Genomic DNA, 14,745 nt, shown 5'->3' with positions numbered 1-14,745 from the left:
CATTATCTCCTGATCTCTGGCATCTGCTTCTCTCATTCCCTTTTGCTATAAATGTGTCAGGAAACAAAGCCACAGAATTCAGGACTTCTATCCTTTTAGTAGGAAACAGAGAAGGAAAAAGAGTTTTCATTTTTACCTGATGCTCTGATCATTTTTAGCTGATCATTTCATGTGCCCAAACTAGAGCAGTCATCATAGGGCAAAGCACTATGCCTGCCTGGGTCTGAGCACTGTGCCCAGCACTGTGACTAGAGAGGGGCCTGTTACCAGGTAGGTGCTTGGCATAAGTGAGGCCTCAGAGACAATGGTGTGACTTAAGGAGACCCTCAACTTGTATTTGTAACTCTTGCAGCTGGGATTGTCCAGGAGTGAGCTGGGATGGAATGGATGAGAGGGACTGTGGAGTCATGAGGAATGAACATGGGAGAGCAGGAACAGAGCAAGGCAGGAGTGTGTCCATCTGAATATGTGCCTGAGTTCAGAGCAAGGGAGTATAGGGGAAGAGTAATATGGATTTTTCCCAGAGAGGCCAGATCTTAACCGTATATCCATTTATAGAGATTTGTTAAGAATGAAACATCAAATATAAACATTGGAGGACTGGACAAACTTGAGATCGAGCTGTTTATTGCTGGCATTAGAATGGTTATTTCCTTGGGCGCCTGGATGGCTCAGTCGGTTAAGTGTCCGACTTTGGCTCAGGTTATGATCTTACGGTTCATGGGTTCAAGCCCCACATTGGGCTCTGTGCTGACAGCTCAGAGCCTGGAGCCTGCTTCAGATTCTGTGCCCTCCCCCTCTCTCTGCCCCACCCCTGCTTGTGATCTGTCTCTCTGTGTCTTTCAAAAATGAATAAACATTAAAAAAAAAAAAAAAAAAGAAAGGTTATTTCCTGCAGGTAATTCTGTTTTATTTGAATCGTGTTTATTTACTTATACTGTGCCCAAAGGATAATGGCTGAACTTCATTTGAGCTGTTAGCAGACTCAGGAAGGAGGACCCTGACCTGAAATAGAGTATGAATAAAGATAAATATGTTTTTCTTTTTTCAGCCAAAAGCAGCTAAAGAGATGAGAAGCTATTTTCAGATAACTGTAAAATGATGAAGGGAAGGCAAACAGATTTTTTAAAAAATTCTTTTTATAAGAAGGAAATTAAATATTTTGAATAGATAGCCTAATTACCTTATTTAATAATATCTTGTTAACTAAGAAAATAAAGTGAACATGTTTAAATAAATTATGAGTTGAAAAGTTATAAAAATGCCTTTAAAAAACAAAAGCAAAGATATTGCATTTTGCAATGAGTCAGAAACCTTCTGTCTACTTTGTTCGTTAATGTGCATATATTGCATTAGTAAATTGATTGTCTAGAATATCCTTGCCACTTTATGGATTAAAGCTTAAGCATCTGTATAAGCCTTCATTGGTAAGACAATTGATTTTAGAGTCACCTATATTAAATCTTGGGATAATGCTATGTTTACACACATTAAAACAAATATTAAGTATGTACATATTAAGGCAAATAATGCTTTACTAACAAATTATTCTGGAACTGTGGTGCCTTTTCTATTTCCTGTCTTAGTTTTGATTCTAAATCTGGTGGACAATTTTGAGATCTGAGATGAGAGAATATTCTTTTCATGGAAGTATTTTTGTCTTTGCAGAAGGCAAGGGCACTATAGTTGGCTGTTTTTCACAAAATGTGGCTTCGTGTTTCTTGATGGCTCCTGTGACAAGTTGACTGTCCAGAGAAATTTGGATTTCACATATGCAGTTCCAGTGAGTGCATTCATCCAGGTTAGACCATATGTCTTGGCTTCATGTTCAAAAAACATGGACTTTATACTCAGGCAGCAAGAGTGGTATAGATTTTACCAATTTTCCAATGCTCACCTGGAAAGCTTAGTTCAAATTGGCTGAAGTGGGAAAACTGTCATAAAGTGAAAAGTGGCTCAAAGAATACAAGAATGTGTTTAAAATGAACACAACAGGTAGTACCTGAGCCACATCTGGAATCCAGTTTATTAAAATGCAGATTGGACTAGAGGAAAATCATTGTAGAGAGCAATTCTCAATATGTGAGAAACTCACAAATCAGTCATCCTGCGGAAGGCACAGGTTGAAAAGTAATTTAAAATATCCATGAGTATACTGGGTTGTATGGACATTTCAAAATTGACTCATGGAAACAGATGATGAAAGGCAATAAGGAGACAAAATGTTTGAGCTGCATATTAGGAGGCAGCTTCTTTGCAGACCATCAGGGGGTAACAAACGGGCAAGATGCAACTGCCTTGATGCAAAGCCATCTCATGAGATAGGTAGATAGAAAAACATGGAGCCATGTCTTGAGAGGGTTCAGGGGGACGTTTGTTTTCTCCCCTTGGTTTGATGATGTTAAAGTGTTGAATAGGGTCCCCTGCAAATTGACGTCTAACTAGAACCTCAGAATATGACCTTATTTAGAAACGTGGTCTTGGCAGACATAATTAGTTAAGGATTTCAAGATGAAATCATCCTGGATTTAAGGTGAGTCCTAAATCCAATGGCTGGTGTCCTTTACCAGATACAGGGAAGATAGTCATGTGAAAACACAGACAGAAATTGGAGTTATGATCCACATACCAAAGAATGCCAGGAGCCATCAGAAGCTGGAAGAGGCAAGGATCCTTCCCTAGAGACTTCAGAGCAAGCGTGGCCCTGCTCACACTTCTTTTTTTTTAATTAAAAAAAATTTTTTTTAATGTTTACTTATTTCTGAGAGAGAGAGAGAGAGAGAGAGAGACAGAGAGTGTGTCAGAAAGAGAGAGGGAGACACAGAATGCAAAGCAGACTCCAGGTTCGAGCTGTCAGCACAGAGCCTGATGTGGGGCTTGAACCCATGAACCATGAGATCATGACCTGAGCCAAAGTTGGATACTTAACTGACTGAGTCACCCAGGTGCCCCCCCCTACTTTTTTTCTAATTTTGGAAAAATGTTTATTTATTTATTTAGAGAGAATCCCAAGCAGGTTCCACGCTATCAGCACAGAGCCCATTGTGGGACTTGATCTCATGAACCATGCGATCATGACCTGAGCTGAAATCAAGAGTCAGACACTCAACAAACTAAGCCACCCAGGCTCCCTCACACTTCTGATTTCAGATTTCTGGCTCTAGAACAAGGAGGAAGTAAACTCTGGGTTTTATTTTATTTTATTTTATTTTTTATTTTTTTTATTTTTTTTAAATTTTTTTTTTTTTCAACGTTTATTTATTTTGGGGACAGAGAGAGACAGAGCATGAACGGGGGAGGGGCAGAGAGAGAGGGAGACACAGAATCGGAAACAGGCTCCAGGCTCTGAGCCATCAGCCCAGAGCCCGACGCGGGGCTCGAACTCATGGAGCGCGAGATCGTGACCTGGCTGAAGTCGGACGCTTAACCGACTGCGCCACCCAGGCGCCCCTCTGGGTTTTATTTTAAACCACCGAGTTTGTAGTAATCTGTTACAGGAGCTCTTGGAAACTAATACAAAGGGGGAGCACTCTGTAAAGCTGAGACAGTGGCAAGTCCCCATGAAGCCACTGCATCTGGCTACATAGAGGTGGACTTTCTCAGTCTTTGAAAACATCTCATTTGTTAGTAGGGAGGGACCAAGCGCAAATAACCACTGCATGGGTAGGGTGAATCTAACGTACAATCATATTTACAAATATTACATCTGTGTGGGGAGTGGCTTGTGGGAAAACAGTATGTAAATTGTACATCAGTTCTCCAACTGAGAACTGACACGTAGGTACATTTTTATAGAGATTTTAAAAAATATCGGATATGTCTTGTAGCCCAAAATTGTTGAGTGGAGGGGAAGTCTGGCACTGGGAGTCTCAGTATACAAACCTGGTGCAGCAGGAACAGCTACTAGCAGCTAGAGGCTCCCACTAGTGGGAAGCTCTGAAAGTAAGGTGAAGGAACCCAATATGAGTAGAACATGTAGACATATGTAAGATGTTTAACAAAATGCTTAAAATATGGTAAATATGACAGGTGTTTAATAAATGTAAATTCCCATCCTGGTCTCCTTCCCATATTGCTAAGCATAATTAACCCTACAGAATTATATATCTTATATATGAAATACTTTTGGAGCTATTCCCCATGTAGGTCAACGTCAGAGCATGGTCATATCGACACAAGCCAAACCCCAACAGAAATTCTAATGTTTACTTGTCCTTTTCTCTCAATGAGAAGGATACAAATATATGTTTCATGGCAACTATTTTATTTTATTATTTTTTTTAATGTTTATTTTTGAGAGAGAGAGGGAGAGAGCAGGGTCAGGGGAGGGACAGAGAGAGGGAGAGACACAGAACTTGAAGTGGGCTCCAGGCTCTATGTTGTCAGCACACAGCCCAACGTGGGGCTTGAACTCACAAACTGTGAGATCATGACCTGAGCTGAAGTCGGACACTTAACCAACTGAGCCACCCAGGTGCCCCTCATGGCAACTATTTTAAATTCTCCTATTTGCTTCTATTCTCCTTTACCCCCAAACTGGAGGTCTCTTATTGTTCTACCTCAAAGAACTTTGTCATCCATGCTATCCAGGCCCTGCTTGGATCTTTGTTCTAAGACCAAATCTTATCTATGCCTCTATGGCCCCATGACATATTCCTGACACTTGGGTGCAGTCAGGTCTCAGGGACTATAGTGCTTCCTTCTGTGTGATCTTCCCAAGAAGCTACATATAGCAGAAATTTCATCTTTTTTCTCCTTGAGGAAAAGGGAAAGAAGAAATAAATCATCAGGCAAAAGGTATCAGGGAAAGACGGCAAACCTTTCCACATCAAATGATTTTATTCAATTATATGCAATCTAATAAAGCTATCTATATTTGACTTTCCTGTGTAGCACATTTTTCTTCCCATCTCATGTCATTTAACTGAATATGGAACCTTCATTTTAAACCTATTAACAAAATTACCTGATGGTGTGTGGTAGGTGCCATGTGCTATGGATGGGGAAATGAAACTAAGATGAAAAACTTGCCCAGAAAAGTATTGCCGAGCAAAAAATGATATGTTGCTACATTTCTGTCCTCAAATGCCATTGGTTTTGCTAAACCTAACCAACTCCTACTGATTCTTTAAGCCCCCTTCCATATTGTACTTCTGCTGTGAACTCTCTTCTGTCTCTCCCAGGGATAATCTATCATTGTGACCCCACATAAATTATTACACAGTTATTTATGTGTGGATGCTTTGTAAACTGTTGGTGTATCTGTCCCCCTGGAAGACCACTAGTCCCTTAGGGATGGGGACCTTTATCCTTAGAGTCAAGCACATATGTAGTAAGCATTCTCTAAATATTTAATATAGTTAGTTATTTTTATACTCAGTTTCTCTATACTTTTCCATGCACTTTCAATAATTTATGATGAAGACTATTGGACCTACCTGATTCATTATAAGAGTACTATCTTAACTCATTGATTATAGATTTTGTCTTCAGTGGGCTTTGACATGTGACCTTTGATCAAATAGTATGATGGAGGAAGGATCCCTTGTGTGGCTGTTTAATTCCATGTTTCAAATAATGACCTTCATTATTTTAAAAGGGATACCCAAGTATCTGCAGCCATAAGTGAGTGGCCTTTCAGAGACAAGAGGAGCTCAGAGATGAGGAGGCTTCGAGGAGCATGGATTCAGTAAAAGCTTATGAGAACGAACTTGAAATATGGCTGTTGGAAAAGGTCAATAGCCTCTGGTTCCTTTACACTTAGGCCTCACCTCCCATCTTTTTCTTGTCAAGGACTGCCCTCATCTAGACTTGGACCAGTCATTTTCGACCAAGAGCTCATTTTGCTTGGTCCTCCAAAACTTTTTTTTCTTTTCTTCTCCTTCTTTTTTTAAATCCAGCGGCTGACTCTGTGAAGTACATTACTAAAATTGGCCGAGATTTTTGCCCTAGAAGACCACGAGGCACAGGAGGGGCATAGTGAAGAGGAATAATAGGAATTGAGAAACTTCTCTTTGTGAACCTGATGGAATGGAAAGAAGTAGACTCTGGGTCTAGAAAACCATCCTCAGGATGGGCACGGGAAACTGGAAAAAAGTGAGAAATGTGTAGAAGAGCGTCCTGCTTATTGCTGGCCAAAGTGTTGGTTTGCCGTGAATATACGCAGTATGGACATGACTTAATCTCTTATTGAAAAAGTTGTAAATTTGCTTCAAGCTGTATTTTCTTCTTTAGTAGCTTCTTTTTCTCTTTCTTTCTTTCTGTCATTTATTTTTGAGAGAGAGAGAGTGTGTGCGAACAGGGGAGGGGCAGAGAGAGGGAGACACAGAATCCAAAGCAGGCTTCAGGCTCTGAGCTGTCAGCACAGAGCCCGAGGTGGGGCTTGAACTCACAAACCACGAGATCATCACCTGAGCCCAAGTTTGATGCTTAACTGACTGAGCTACCCAGGTGCCCCAGTAGCTTCTAAGTTGCCTGCCACTGTATTATTAATGTGGTTGAGGGCTACCCATTGGCATGCAGGATTGAGTGGTTGAAAGTACTGGCCCCAGAGGTACACACCCTGACTGTTACCAGAGGAGTTAGTCTACAGATGTGTTCTCTTACCTAAAATGATAATAATGCGTTAAGTTTTGATGTTCTCCAGGTGGAAGTATAAAAGTGCAGCTGCTATATTACCATCATCATCATAATGGCAATTATTGTTTCTGTTAACAGTAAGAATCTCAGAAAGCTAAAAGAACTCGAAAAGTGAAATTTAATGGAAGCTGAAATTGCCAGAAGAAAAATTAAGCACATTATCATTTATCTCCCCTTTAATCCTCCTCTGGAGGGAGCAGAGGGACAGAAATTTCAGGTCAAACCTTTTTATCAACAGTAGTTACACAGAAAGTGTATCAGACAACTTCTCTTCTTTTCCCTAGAGCTAAAAATCAGGGTGAAACTGTTTTTGGATATTTTATCCCTTCAAAGAACCAGAACCTCTATTGCCTACTCAGAACATTCAGAATCCACAGCTTTGCAAAAGAGATTAGCTTAAAAGAAAACATTATTATCTGGTTTTACAGAGACTTCCAGCTTTGCTTCAAGTCATGTGTTTTTCTTCCCCTCTAAAAAAAAAAAAAACAAAAAAACAAAAAAACAAAACATAAAGAATAGAAAAGCGGATATTTAGAAGGTCAAATGCATTGCTAAAGGGAGGATATATGGACTTTCAGTCTAATTTTCCTATTTCCCCAAGGATCCTCTGTTAGCTTGTGGGATAACCAGTGCAGCCACTATCGAATGGGAGTTCTGAAGCTGATGAGGATCACATATGGGGTACAATGAGGCATATTGTGGAGGAAGCTATTCTTGTCCGGGAGTCAAGAAAGAGCTTCCCCTATGAAATAATAGGTAAGAAGAAACCTGAATGATGAGTAGGAGTTACTGTTCAAAGTGAGGGAACATGATGTGTGACGTTCCCAGGCAGAGGAACTGAGAGAAAACCAATTTGGGTAGACTGTGTGGAATGAGGGATGGGGGGAGAGAGGAGAGGACAGTTTGGGAGGTAAGCAGACTTTGAAGGGGCTCAGAAGGCATTCTAAGGGTTTTGGACTTCATTCTGTAGTAATGGAAAATGAAGAAAAATAAGGATCAGATTTACATTTTGAAAAGATTCACCCAGCTTCATAACTGATGCAGCCAGTGATCATGGATGGATGCTCAACCATTGGATGGAAGGTCGAGGGGACAGGATAGTAGCATGGTGCTGGGATCACCTGACAAATAAGTTTCAAATTGGAAAGGGAAACATGTACAATTACAATGAAGAGAGCCTAGAGCTGTCAGTCAACACCTTAACCAAGTGCTAAAATTTAGCATCTCAAAGTGAGGAAATAAGCCAACACATTCAGAATGTGGGACATTCTACAATGTAACTATCTTGAACTTAACAAAAATTCAGTGTCATAGAAAAATGGAGACAATTCTAAAATAAGAATTAAAAGAGATATAACAATGTAATGCAATGAGTTAATCCAGGTAGAGGAAGCAACCACAAAAGACATTCATTGGGCAACTGGGGAATTGGAAATATGGACTGGCTATTATAGGATATCATGGAATTATGTTTAATTTTATTAGACATGGTATTGTGGTTATACAAGACATTCTCCATATTCTTAAGGTGTGTACCCTGAAGTCATAGGGGTAAATTCTAATGTTATTTATAACTTACTTTCGAATAGTATAGATAAAATTTGAATAGTTTTATATTCATAAAAGTATTATATCAAAAGACTGAAATAAAGAAATGCAGTACAATGTTAACAACTGTGGAATGTACGTTGTTCATCGTAAAATTTCTTTGAAGATTTCTATGATTAAGACTTGGTAATAGAGAGGATTCAATACAAAATAAAAAGGAATAAAGAAAGTGAGTGAATGTGGCACAGTCAGTTAGGTTATTGTAGTAGTTCAGGTAAGACCTGGAGCATACATGATAGGAGTGGTGGAAGAGAGAATTTAGCAAGTTAGATCACTATTTAGGTAACAGAATGGATTAAACAGAATAAATTAGAAGTGATTGTTTGGAATAGTGCCTGGTGCCTACTGCCTAGTAGGCACTTAATTGTCTCAGTGCATAACAGGATGAATGTATAACATGGGATTCAAGAAGAGGGAGATGTATGCTTTACAGATTTTTTACTTAACCAATTGGGTGCATAATAAGACCATTAATTAAAATAAAAAACAAGAGAAGGAGCATGTTTTGGGAGGAAAATGATATGACTAGGTTGAATTTGAGATTTCTTACAGCTCATCAAAGTGGAAGCCTTGGGTTGGCATTTATATATAAAGCTCGGGAGCAAGTGATTTCAGAATTATTAGCCAATTAAAAATTGAAGCAGAAAAAAATATCCCAGGAAGAGTTTACAGAATAAAAGCTAAAGCAAAAATGGTCCAGGATAAAGCCCTGAGGCACTCTAACCTTTAATGTATGGACAGAGAGGGGTGGCTAGCCAAAAATGTTGAAACTGAGTTGGAGAAAAACCAAGAGAGAGTAGCAACAAGGAAGTCAATGGAAGATTATTTTAAGAGGGAAGTATTTGAACAGTATCATATATTATCATATATTATTGAAAAATCAAGCAAGATGCGATTGAAAAGTGAATATAGAGACTTAGCAGACTTAAGTTGTTGGTCTGAAAGAACAGTTTTGGAAGAGTGATAAGGGGAGACATTAACCCACATTGGCTTGTGAAGTTGAGTGAGGGGAGATGATATGAAAAGAGTGTTAACTCCTTTGGGAAATTGGACTGTGAATGGAGAAACAGAAACCAGGAGTGGGAAGAAAGTTTTTTTTAAAGGTGGGAGCATTGAACATATATAAATAGAAATTGGAAAGGAAAGCTGTGAAGCAAAATTATAGTTACGGAAGAGGGAGGGAGTACCTAATAGCACAAAGTCTCTGAGAAGATTGGATATGGTGGGATCCAAAGCAGAGATAGGAAAGGTAGGTCTCATTGTCTAACCATGCTAGGTTCCAGGTTTTATTGATGAAATGAAGAGCATCAACTGAAAGATTTCCAAAGTGCTTTTAGCTCTAGCAATTTATCGTCTTGGGTGTCTGGAAGAAGAGGAGGGACTTGGAATGTGGATCCTATTAGGGTAGCAAGAGTGTATAAAGACAACAGGACACCATCAAACTTCAGGGTCGGGAGTGACTGTTCATGGGGTTGTCATCTGTAGGGAGATGAAGTGAGTGAACGGACACCTGTGAAAATCACTCTAAACTGTGAAATACTGGTGGTTGGTATCACTCCCATCGAAGCCAAAACAGGAGGAAACAGAAATCACATTTATTTTGCAGTTTTACCCATGGCTAGTCTCACAGCTGCCAAAACTTTAGAGTTACTCTGAAGATATTTTTTCAGCTGGCAGCTGAATGTAAAATAGTTTTCTTTAAGGTTGTTTTTATATGCAACTCTAATAAAAGAGCTTGACCTTCCCAAATGTTTTTTTTTGTTTTTTTTGTTTTCTTTTTTGACTCTGTGGTGACTATGCCTAATGTAAGGATATTGGAGAAGGCAGACTTGAAATAGGAAAATAGTGAAAAGAGGGACTGTGGGCCAAGACGTGAAAGTGGGTCAGTGCAATGGAGAGGAGACAGGCAATGAGATAGGGACTGATAAGCACTGATGCTGGTTGTGACTCCTATAGGGGTTCAAGAGTCCATTTTTATTCATGTTAACATGAATCACAACAATAATATGACCATTTATTGAGCACTTACTTTGTGGCAGGCACTATACAAGGCTATTCATTATCTCATGTAATTCTCAAAACAATCCTGGGGGGGTACTATTATTATTCCTATTTTATTTTATTTTCATTTTGGTAAGATATATACCACATGCAATTTACCATTTTAAACATTTTAAGCGACATTAAGTACATTGGCATTATTGTGCAACTATCACCAACATCCATCTCCAGGACTTTTTCAACATCCTGAACGAAAACTTTGTACCCATTGAACAGTAACTCCCCCATCCCCCTCTCCCCGATTATTCCTGTTTTGAAGATGAGGCAGCTAAGGCTTCAAGAAAATAACAAGTATTTCCCAAGGGCACAGAACTGATTTGTGTCCTTAGTTTTAGAGTCTAGAATTTATGTGTCTTGAAGAGTTTAGTTTCAAGTGAATATGGATTTCCAGGCAGAATTGCCAGTCTGTGCCTTCAGTTATCCGTTGAAGTAAGAAGGATTATGCTAAGAATACAAGTCTGAGTTCTGGAATACCAAAGGCCCTTTAGAACAGTTAGCATTCTACTCTGGCTGAAGAGTTTGCTACTCTCTAGTCTCTCTTACTCATGGCCAAGACCTTGGGCCTCTATGAAATCTCTCCATCCTGCCAAGGAATAAGGACTTTTGAGGATAACCAGGAAGCTTTCTTGAGTCACCTTTCAGGCTAGAATGGCCAGCTACAGAAGAATCTAGTAAAGTATATCATTTAACCCCAAACTGTGAACTCTCCCAGAAATTAGTAATTTATTGAAAAATAGCTTGACCAACCCCTTTTTTGGGGCACACTTAACTGAGAAATTTTTTTAAACACTGAGAAACAGTACTACTTTTCCTTGTGATTTTATTTGCTTCTTTTGCTTTTTATGCCTTTCTTTTTCCTGTCTCTTAACCTCTTCTGTAAAGTCAAGCTTACCCACAAACTATACATACATCCGTTGGCAGTGCACTTTAATATGTTGCTTGGATACAGATGTTTGGAACTATAGGAGCAAAATTTATACCTGATTCTGTTACTAAGGAAACCAGGGCAACTTAGGAATTTTCCTTTGGGAATCATGGCCATAAACTGGAAAGAAATCTATTAAGACTTTTTGAAGAAGAAAGATAGGTAAGACATGGTTTAATTGTATTTCTACACTGGCAAGTTAATATTTATGAGCTTCTGTAGCCTTTTTCTGCCTGTGGTATAAATATTGCTACATGAATCTTATTCAGTAAGTTTGATCACATTATATGTGGGGGTGGCCAGGGTATTTAAATATAAACACAAATCACACTTGTAAAACATTTCCTAAACCAGACTATAAATAAAAGCATTCGTGCTTTAAGGGACAACAGTTACAGGATTTTAATTCTATAAGCCTTTCCTTCACAATCAGAGCATGGGATTTGCAGGAGAAATTCTTTGCTTATGTCAGCCCTACTGGCAAATCATCTCCAGGAGAAACAAACAAGAAGTTAATTTGCAGAATCTATTTTGCTTCTCCAGCTACAAGGACACATTACACCTGTCTGAGATTTCCTTCCATCTAAAACCCTGACTGGGTTTCTTAATGTTAGTGAGGCTGGCACTGCGAGAGGTAAGTTTAGTACAGCAAGAGAAACTCTGCCTGCCCAGGCTAGCTGATAGAACCTTTTAACATGTATATGTAATCTTGTGCTGAAACAGAGCTCTTCATGAAAGTGAGAATGTTCTCTTCCAGACGGTGTCTTTGACAAAGCTCAGTGTTCTTGTTAGAGCTCTAGTCATCTTCTAAAAACTGCTGCAGTCCAACTGTAGGAAGTACCTTGTCTCTGAACACAGAGCCCAAACAGTGCTAAAAAGGGAAATGGAACATATGGTAATAAACTCTCTGAAGCTTGGATGCCGGGTTGTGATCAGCAACCAGGGTGAGAGAGGCATTGGCAAACATGAACTCTGCCCCTAGGGCCTCATTAACAAGGCCAACTGTGCCGCAGTGGAGGAAAACAGTATCACATACTTGAGGGAGATCACAGCCTGTCAGGGCAAATCCTAGATTTCCCTTTGGCTGGAGGGAACATTAACTGGAAGCAGAGGAAGCTTCTGCAAGAAGCTGGAAGAAAACCACGGCCCCCTTTGCCATACGTGTCTCTGCTTATTCAGAAATAATGATGATGAGCTTTTCAAAGTTTATTTCTGTCAAATGATGTATGCAAAGCACTGGAGGTAAAGGATCAGATTTGCTCTTTGGCTACCCCTAGCTCTGGCATCATGGAGGTGGGAAGTCATTCTTTGCCTCACCTTTCCCATAAGTGTAATGAGGAGGGCTGTCTGGCCTGAGTATTGTCTAGGATCCTCCTATATTCTGCTAAGATCCTCCATGCAACAGACATTTTTCCTCAAGGATGAGAGCAGTAGTGGGTGATTTTATGGGCACTGCCAACCAAGACCATGTGTCTGTATTTCCTTTTGATTTCAAAAGGTATCTTTATGGGCAAGTATTTCTGAGGCACACATGTATCCCTGTATACTGTGTACATTGCACCAACTTCTATTCTCTTCCTTTCTCTTCCTCTTCATCTTCTAACTTATTCTTGCTAATGATAAATTTCCAAAATTCTTGGTACTATGCGCTGAAGATACACATCAAAATGAGAAAAAAGTTTCAAGCTGGGTAATATCCCTGATCCTACCAACTGATTTAGTCCCGGTGGCCTCTGGTTACCCATTCACAATCATATTATCTATTTGTATGCAGGGTTTTTTTTCTTTTGCATTTTACTGTGCAGCTCATAACTGCTTCTTAGCTCTTTCTACTCAAATGCACTTTATTTAGCACCTTTCCTTTGAAAATAATAATATTATTCAGTCATTCCTTTTTTGTGCTTGTTATATTCTTTAAATACAACATCACAATTAATCATTAAAACAAGTCTTTGGTATGAGTGTTATTATCTTCATTTTATAGATGAGGAGGCAGAAGCTCCTAAAAGCTCTAAGTCACAGAGGGAGTGAGTAACAGTCTTGATTCGTAGGCAGCTCCCTGACTTCAAGATACGCGGCCATTTAATTATATCAGGCTACCTTTCAGAGTAACCATTCTCTAGGGCGTCCATAGCACTGGTGATCACATGCCTCATTCTGCCAGGAAATGGGGCTAGAAGTATATGTGTGTGGGTATGTGAGGGGGAGCTGAAATTCAAGCACTTATCCCAGATTTCCCTCCATCCTTTCACTGTTTCTCTTCTAGGTTGATGATCTAAGATATTTAGAAATATTTGTAAATACTAAATATTTAGAAATGTTTTTAAGATATCAAGAAGACTTGATTGTAATTTACCTGGAGCAAGAGGACATCTGAAGCTCTTTCCAGAGCTATATGTTGATGCTCTAAGTGTGGCACATAGTGTAGATATTTGCAGCCATATGGTTACAGTGAAGTATGGAGTAGGGTATGAGAAAGTGGTTGAGAAGTCAAGAGAGACTTGTATTCTACCCTTATTTCCAAGGGTAACAAAATGTAAGACTTTGAACAAGTCACTAACCAATTTGCCTTCCTATTCCTCCTCTGTAAAATGATTAGTGAACTTTTTATATGGCTGCTTTAAAGGAACATTAAAAACCTCCTATTAATCTGTGGCATAGAGAAGCTAACTAGATCTGTATAACATTTATATTTCTTAAAGTCACTTAAACCTTTGTAGCATCTCTTAACAGCCCAGATGTGTTCTAGAAGATGGGTGTATCCACACCGAATGACTTTTCTGTGGGACTGGTAGTTGAATGGAGAGAAAGGGGATAGAGACCATGGTTGAAAATACCTCCAGACCCCAACTTTGGAGCTCAAGGTCATGATGCCTTTCTATCAAATATCTTAGATCATGAACCTAGAGGAGAAACAGTGAAAGGATGGAGAGAAATCTGGGGTAAGTGCTTGAATTTCAGCTCCACCTCACATACCCACACACATATACTTCTAGCTCCATTTCTTGGCAGAATGAGGCATGTGATTACCAGTGCTATTGATGCCCTGGAGAATGGTTGCTCTTGTTGGAGAGCATGTGTTGGGAAGTGCATCTCCTCTTGTTGAGAGAGATGCTCCCCAGGCAGAGCTGGAGAGACTACCCTACACTCTTCTAAACTGGGACATGTCCCACATAGGGCCTATTGTTGGTGCTTTGTGGATCCTTCCCTCCCAGAGCCCATGATAGTACTCTTCTTTGGAAGGGATAAAGAGGAGCCTCCTGCCACTACCTATTAAAGAGCCATGCTTCCTTCCTCCTCCATGAATAGCGTTAATCTGCTTCTCTCTCCTGTCTGGATCATCTCTCTCATCTGTGGGGTCCTATACTAATAACAAAGCAAGATCTTTTATGTTAGGTCTCCCACCTTTTGGAAATGCTTGCAATGTATAGTTCTAAAAACTGCCAAACTTTATAATAAATGCCTATGTATCGAAAAAATGTATGCACTCTGAAGTTGCATCTTGAGAAAAC

At 39.5% G+C, this 14,745-nt stretch overlaps 1 long non-coding RNA gene across 4 annotated transcripts in view; it reads left to right on the top strand.

Moving 5' to 3' along the window:
* Positions 1-14,745, top strand: part of LOC147584090 (uncharacterized) — a 46,482-nt gene that overhangs the window by 12,115 nt on the left and 19,622 nt on the right. For 2 of the 4 annotated variants that reach the window (XR_015241005.1, XR_015241002.1), the window contains exons 1-2: positions 10,807-11,395; positions 11,667-11,867. The exons of the other annotated variants lie outside the window; for them this stretch is intronic. This is a non-coding gene — a long non-coding RNA (uncharacterized LOC147584090). Of the gene's footprint in view, positions 1-10,806; positions 11,396-11,666; positions 11,868-14,745 lie in introns of those variants that run through there. 4 annotated transcript variants of the gene reach the window in all.

This window comes from Puma concolor, chromosome A1, assembly GCF_028749965.1.
Source record: "Puma concolor isolate L17-30 chromosome A1, mPumCon1.1.hap2, whole genome shotgun sequence".
Taxonomy (NCBI): Eukaryota; Metazoa; Chordata; class Mammalia; order Carnivora; family Felidae; genus Puma; species Puma concolor.
Note: the sequence above shows the minus strand (reverse complement) of the source record. Positions and strands in the feature narration are given on the sequence as shown.